The following is a 5,979-nucleotide window of genomic DNA, read 5'->3' as shown; positions in this document are numbered from 1 at the left end:
GCCCCCCCATTCCGGCCACCCTCGCCGCGGTTCCGGTCGTCGCCCGGCGCCGGCGCCCGTCTGTGCCACTAGACCCTCTCCTGGGTCGGACGCCCGCAAGCCCACTCGCCCGCTAAGACCCCTTCGGGCCACTGACCAGAGGGGCCCCAGCCCCAGAACGATTAAAAAAAAAGAATTAATATATATATATATAATAAATAAATTAATAATAAAATTAATTAATTAATTAATTTAATTAATTAACTAATTAATTAACTTATCTAATCTTGTTTAGTTTAACTAATTAAGATTAATTAACCTAATAAATAGTTACCCTAATTGTTAATTAGCTAAACAATCCCTAACAGGTGGGACCCACCTGTCAGGTTGACCAAGTCATCTGCTGACGTCATGCTGACATCATGATGACGTCAGCAGACACTATTCTGGATAATGTTGATTAAATTAATTAAATAAATCCTAAAAATGATTTAAAGCTTTTAAAATTAATATAAGGTAAACCGTAGCTCGGATCGAAAAACTTTGTACATGAAAGTTGCTCAGAACGACGAGACGATTCTGGATACGCAGTCCGTTCGTCCGCCACACACCCCTAACCTATCGAACTCGCAACTTTCCCCCTCCGGCTCCTCTGCCCGAAAACACGGAACCCCGGGAATACTTCCCGGATGTTTCCCCCTTTCGTCGGTATCACTTACTACCGCGTTAGGGCACACCGAACACCGCGTATTGCCTTGTTATATTTTGTGATGCTTTGTTTGCTCTGTATTCATTACTTCTTCCCCCTCTTCTCTCCGGTAGACTACGAGACCGACGCTGCTGCTGACCAGTTCGACTACGGAGTTGACGACCCCTCTCTCTTGCCAGAGCAACCAGGCAAGCCCCCCCCCTTGATCACCAGATATCGCCTACTCTTCTCTATACTGCTTGCATTAGAGTAGTGTAGCTTGTTACTGCTTTCCGTTAATCCTATTCTGATGCATAGCCTGACATTGTCGCTACATCTGTTGATACTTTACCTGCAATCCTAAATGCTTAGTATAGGATGCTAGTTTATCATCATTGGCCCTACATTCTTGTCAGTCTGCCTTGCTATACTATCGGGCCGTGATCACTTGGGAGGTGATCATGGGTATATACTATACATACATACATACTATACAGATGGTGACTAAAGTCGGGTCAGCTCATTGAGTACCCGCAAGTGATTCTGACGAGGGGGCTGAAAGGACAGGTGGCTCCATCCCGGTAGAGGTGGGCCTGGGTTCCCGACGGCCCTCGACTGTTACTTTGTGGCGGAGCGACAGGGCAGGTTGAGACCACCTAGGAGACAGGTGGGCCTGGCCCTGTTCGGCATTCGCGGATACTTAACACGCTTAACGAGATCTTGGTATTTGATCTGAGTCTGGCTACGAGCCTATACGCACTAACCATCTACGTGGGAGTAGTTATGGGTATCCCGACGTCGTGGTATCAGCCGAAGCACTTCAGACGTCAGCGACGGAGCGGCGCGCGCCGGATTGGAACGTAAGCCTGCTCTTGTATTAAGGGGGCTAGTTCCGCTTTCGGCCGCGTACGCAACGTGCAGGTGTGCTATGGGCGATGGGCCCAGACCCCTGTGCGCTTAGGTTTAGACCGGCGTGCTGGCCTCTCTGTTGAGCCTAGGTGGGGCTGCGACGTGTTGATCTTCCGAGGCCGGGCATGACCCAGGAAAGTGTGTCCGGCCAAATGGGATCGAGCGTGTTGGGTTATGTGGTGCACCCCTGCAGGGAAGTTAATCTATTCGAATAGCCGTGATCTTCGGTAACAGGACGACTTGGAGTTGTACCTTGACCTTATGACAACTAGAACCGGATACTTAATAAAACACACCCTTCCAAGTGCCAGATACAACCGGTGGTCGCTCTACCTCAGGGATATGAGGAGGGGATCGCCGGGTAGGATTATGCTATGAGATGCTACTTGGAGATGCTACTTGGAGGACTTCAATCTACTCTCTTCTACTTGATGCAAGTCGGTGGCTGCGAGAAGCGTAGTCTTCGACAGGATTAGTTATCCCCCTCTTATTCTGGCATTCTGCAGTTCAGTCCACTGATATGGCCTCCCTACACGTATACCCATGCATATGTAGTGTAGTTCCTTGCTTGCGAGTACTTTGGATGAGTAATCACGGTTGCTTTCTCCCCCCTTTTTCCCCTTTCCTTTCTTTCTGGTTGTCGCAACCAGATGCTGGAGTCCAGGAGCCAGACGCCACCGTCGACGACGACCCCTACTACACTGGAGGTGCCTACTACTACGTGCTGCCCGCTGATGACGACCTGGAGTAGTTTAGGAGGATCCCAGGCAGGAGGCCTGCGCCTCTTTCGATCTGTATCCCAGTTTGTGCTAGCCTTCTTAAGGCAAACTTGTTTAACTTATGTCTGTACTCAGATATTGTTGCTTCCGCTGACTCGTCTATGATCGAGCACTTGTATTCGAGCCCTCGAGGCCCCTGGCTTGTATTATGATGCTTGTATGACTTATTTTATTTGTAGAGTTGTGTTGTGATATCTTCCCGTGAGTCCCTGATCTTGATCGTACACATTTGCGTGCATGATTAGTGTATGATTGAATCGGGGGCGTCACAAGTTGGTATCAGAGCCGACTGCCTGTAGGAATCCCCCTTCCACACTCCTTGGCTGAAGTCGAGTCTAGACGTTACAAAAACTTTTACTAACTTGGCTGTGAGCCTTACGGGCCCACGTCGCCATCGGGTGGTACTAGGAGCTATTACTCCTCAACCTTTACTCTGGGACTCTGAACTCTTTTCTACTCGGGTTAAACGAAATTACTAACTCTGACTTTAGGATCCCGTTACCACGTTCACCCCAAAGTTGGATAAGCCATAGTTATTTTGCAGGATAGCATTTTGAATAGTGCCCGTGTTGTCATTTGACTCCATTGAAACATCTTTGTTTTCAGATGGAACCCGCGAGGCAGGTCGTGCGCCACACTGCGGCCATTGGTGCCTCAGGATCACCTGCTGTGCTAGCTGATATGATGACCTATCTGGGTTATCGCTGGCACCCTGAGTACACCGTCTACGAGGAGTACCAGGACTTTAACCAGGAGCAGTACCGTGCCATCGTCCACCTCTACTCTCGGGAGTATGAGTCCACTACCGTGCTGCACACCGCTCATGGTGTTGGAGTGACCATCGAGATGGCAGTCCACGATGCGGCTCATGCTGCTCTGACACGTCTTCGTGGAGAGTATCAGGCATTGGACACTTCCCCTTTCAGGCACATTCCTATCGCATCTGACATTGGTGCGGAGGGATACTACACTGCCGCCTACTCCACCGTCACCCGAGAGCCTTTCCACCATCAGCGCCTGGTTCTGCATGCTGATGGGCTGGACCGAGCTAACAGAGCTCTTCGCCACGAGTTGTACACCACTCGTCAGCACCTTTACAGGGCTCTGACGCGGTTGCACCCCTTTGTCCGGTCTGGACAGCTGCCGCGTTCTGCGATCTACCCAGCCAGGACCGTGATGCCCCACGGTGTCGGATGGCCAGAGGTGGGAGGCTACTCTCCCGCACTTGGTCCTCTTCTGCCACCTGAGCGTCGGGTTCTACACCAGAGTATCCGCGGCCCCCAGGCCACTGACGTGGAGGACTATCCGTTGCCTCACTACCAGCTGTCAGGTTACAGCTACCTTCACAGTACCTCCTGGGACTGATGTAGTCTTGCTCATTAGTCTTAGATGCACTCGTGAGCCTGCGTGCCGCCTATGATGACTTAGTCTATGTACGGAACTCTGTGTACTGAACTCTATGTCCGACCCCTTTTGTAAGTTATGCCGACTATCTATGTGGTATCTGTCGTGCTCCTTTCATTATGCATGTTTCATCATGAATGACTCTTGTCTAAGCAAATTTCTCAATACTGAACTACCCCTGTTGTATATTAGCAGGATGGTTAGACCAGCTGGTCGTGGTCGTGGTGGCAACTTCCCACCACCGCCTGAGTACATGGCTGGTATGATCCAACAGCTTGAGATGAATCGCCAGTTCATGGAAAACATGATGGCTCAGTTTCCTCGCCCCAATATGAACCAGCATCCAAACACAACAACTCTGCAGGATTTCATACGCCTCAACCCAAGTGTGTACCGCAGCTCAACCCAGCCGCTGGATGCTGATGACTGGCTCCGTGTCATCACCTATGAGATGGAGTCTGCTGATGTAGCCCCTGCCAGCTATGTCACTTTTGCTTCCTTCTTCCTGAAGGGACCCGCAGCTCAATGGTGGGACAGCCATAGGCGTACTCTGCCAGTTGGGACAATCATCTCCTGGCCAGACTTTCAGGCTGCCTTCCGTGCCCGCTTCATTCCTCAGGGAATCATGGACAGGAAGAAGCGTGAGTTTCGCAACCTCACCCAAGGCAACAAGACTGTTGAAGCTTATCAGCGGGAGTTTCTGGACTTATCCCGCTATGCTGAAGAAGACATTGCAACTGATGCTCGCAGACAGGAGAAGTTCCGTGAAGGCCTTCAAGCTGACATCAAGCTCACACTTCTAGTGCACGACTTTGCTGATTTCGCCACCTTGGTGAATAAGGCCATCAATGTTGAGACTGGTCTTCAAGAACACCATAGCTCTCAAAGGCGCAACCGTGACACGGGCTCATCTTCGGGCCCGCCCTCGCAGAAGCGTAAGATATGGATCCCGAACAGCATGTACCGTCCAAATGCACCAGCCCCAAGGCAGTCTTACGCTGCACCTCGTCTGCCTACTGCTCCAACTAGGCTGCCAAGGCTTCCAGCTCCGCCACCCCAAGCTCCTGTTCCCACTCCCAATAATGGCCTGTGCTACAAGTGTGGTCAACCAGGTCACCTTGCCAGGAACTGCTATCAGAATCAAAAACAGAATCAACTGGCCCTTCCAGCTACTGGCCGTGGAAACAACCAGGCCCGCAACAACATTGCCAAGTCTTATGGCCGTGTTCATGCCAACCACATTGATCTGAATGAAGCTCAAGACCAGCCTGCTACTGTGATGGGTACACTCCTCGTAAATTCGGTACCAGCATCTGTTTTATTTGATACAGGTGCATCGCATTCATTCATGTCAGAAGAATTTGCATACAAGCACGATGTTAAATTTGAGCAGATGAACACTTCGGTAGTGGTAAAAACCCCCGCGGGACAATGTCAGACCTCCATGGTTGGCATTGACGTCCCTGTGGAAATCGAAGGGTTGGAGTTTCGTGCCTCGCCCATTATACTGAAATCGTCTAACATCGACCTCATTCTGGGAATGGATTGGTTAAAGGCGCATACTGCTTCTATCGTTTGCGCCACTAAGACCGTCCATCTGCTACACCCTTCTGATGAAATAATTAGCTATGATGCTCATCTGGTTCGGAATGCCGAGGCCAGGCTTTATGCCTTAAACGCATTGAACGTTGCACCACTCAAGGGCATTGAAAACATTCCCGTCGTGCGTGAATTCCTAGACGTCTTTCCTGAAGAACTCCCAGGGATTCCCCCTGCTAGAGCTGTCGAATTCGTCATCGACTTGAAACCAGGCACCACTCCTATAGCCAAGAGACCCTACAAGATGCCGCCGCATGAACTCCTTGAGCTTAAGGAGGAAATCGATAAATCTCTTCAAAGTGGTTTCATTCGCCCAAGTTGCTCTCCTTGGGGAGCACCTTCTCTCTTTGTCAAGAAGAAAGATGGGACAAACCGATTGGTCCAAGACTACCGTCCTATAAATCAAGCTACCATTCAGAATAAGTATCCTCTTCCTCGGATCAATGATCTGTATGATCAATTAGCTGGATCATCAGTGTTCTCTAAACTCGACTTGAGGTTGGGTTACCACCAGATCCGTGTTCGTGAGGAAGATATCCCCAAGACCGCATTCGTGACTCGTTATGGTTCATACGAGTACACCGTCATGTCTTTCGGCTTAACCAATGCTCCAGCCACCTT

This window comes from Triticum dicoccoides, chromosome 6B (assembly GCF_002162155.2).
Source record: "Triticum dicoccoides isolate Atlit2015 ecotype Zavitan chromosome 6B, WEW_v2.0, whole genome shotgun sequence".
NCBI lineage: Eukaryota > Viridiplantae > Streptophyta > Magnoliopsida > Poales > Poaceae > Triticum > Triticum dicoccoides.
The sequence above is the reverse complement of the archived record's forward strand: the minus strand, read 5'-3'. Positions refer to the sequence as shown.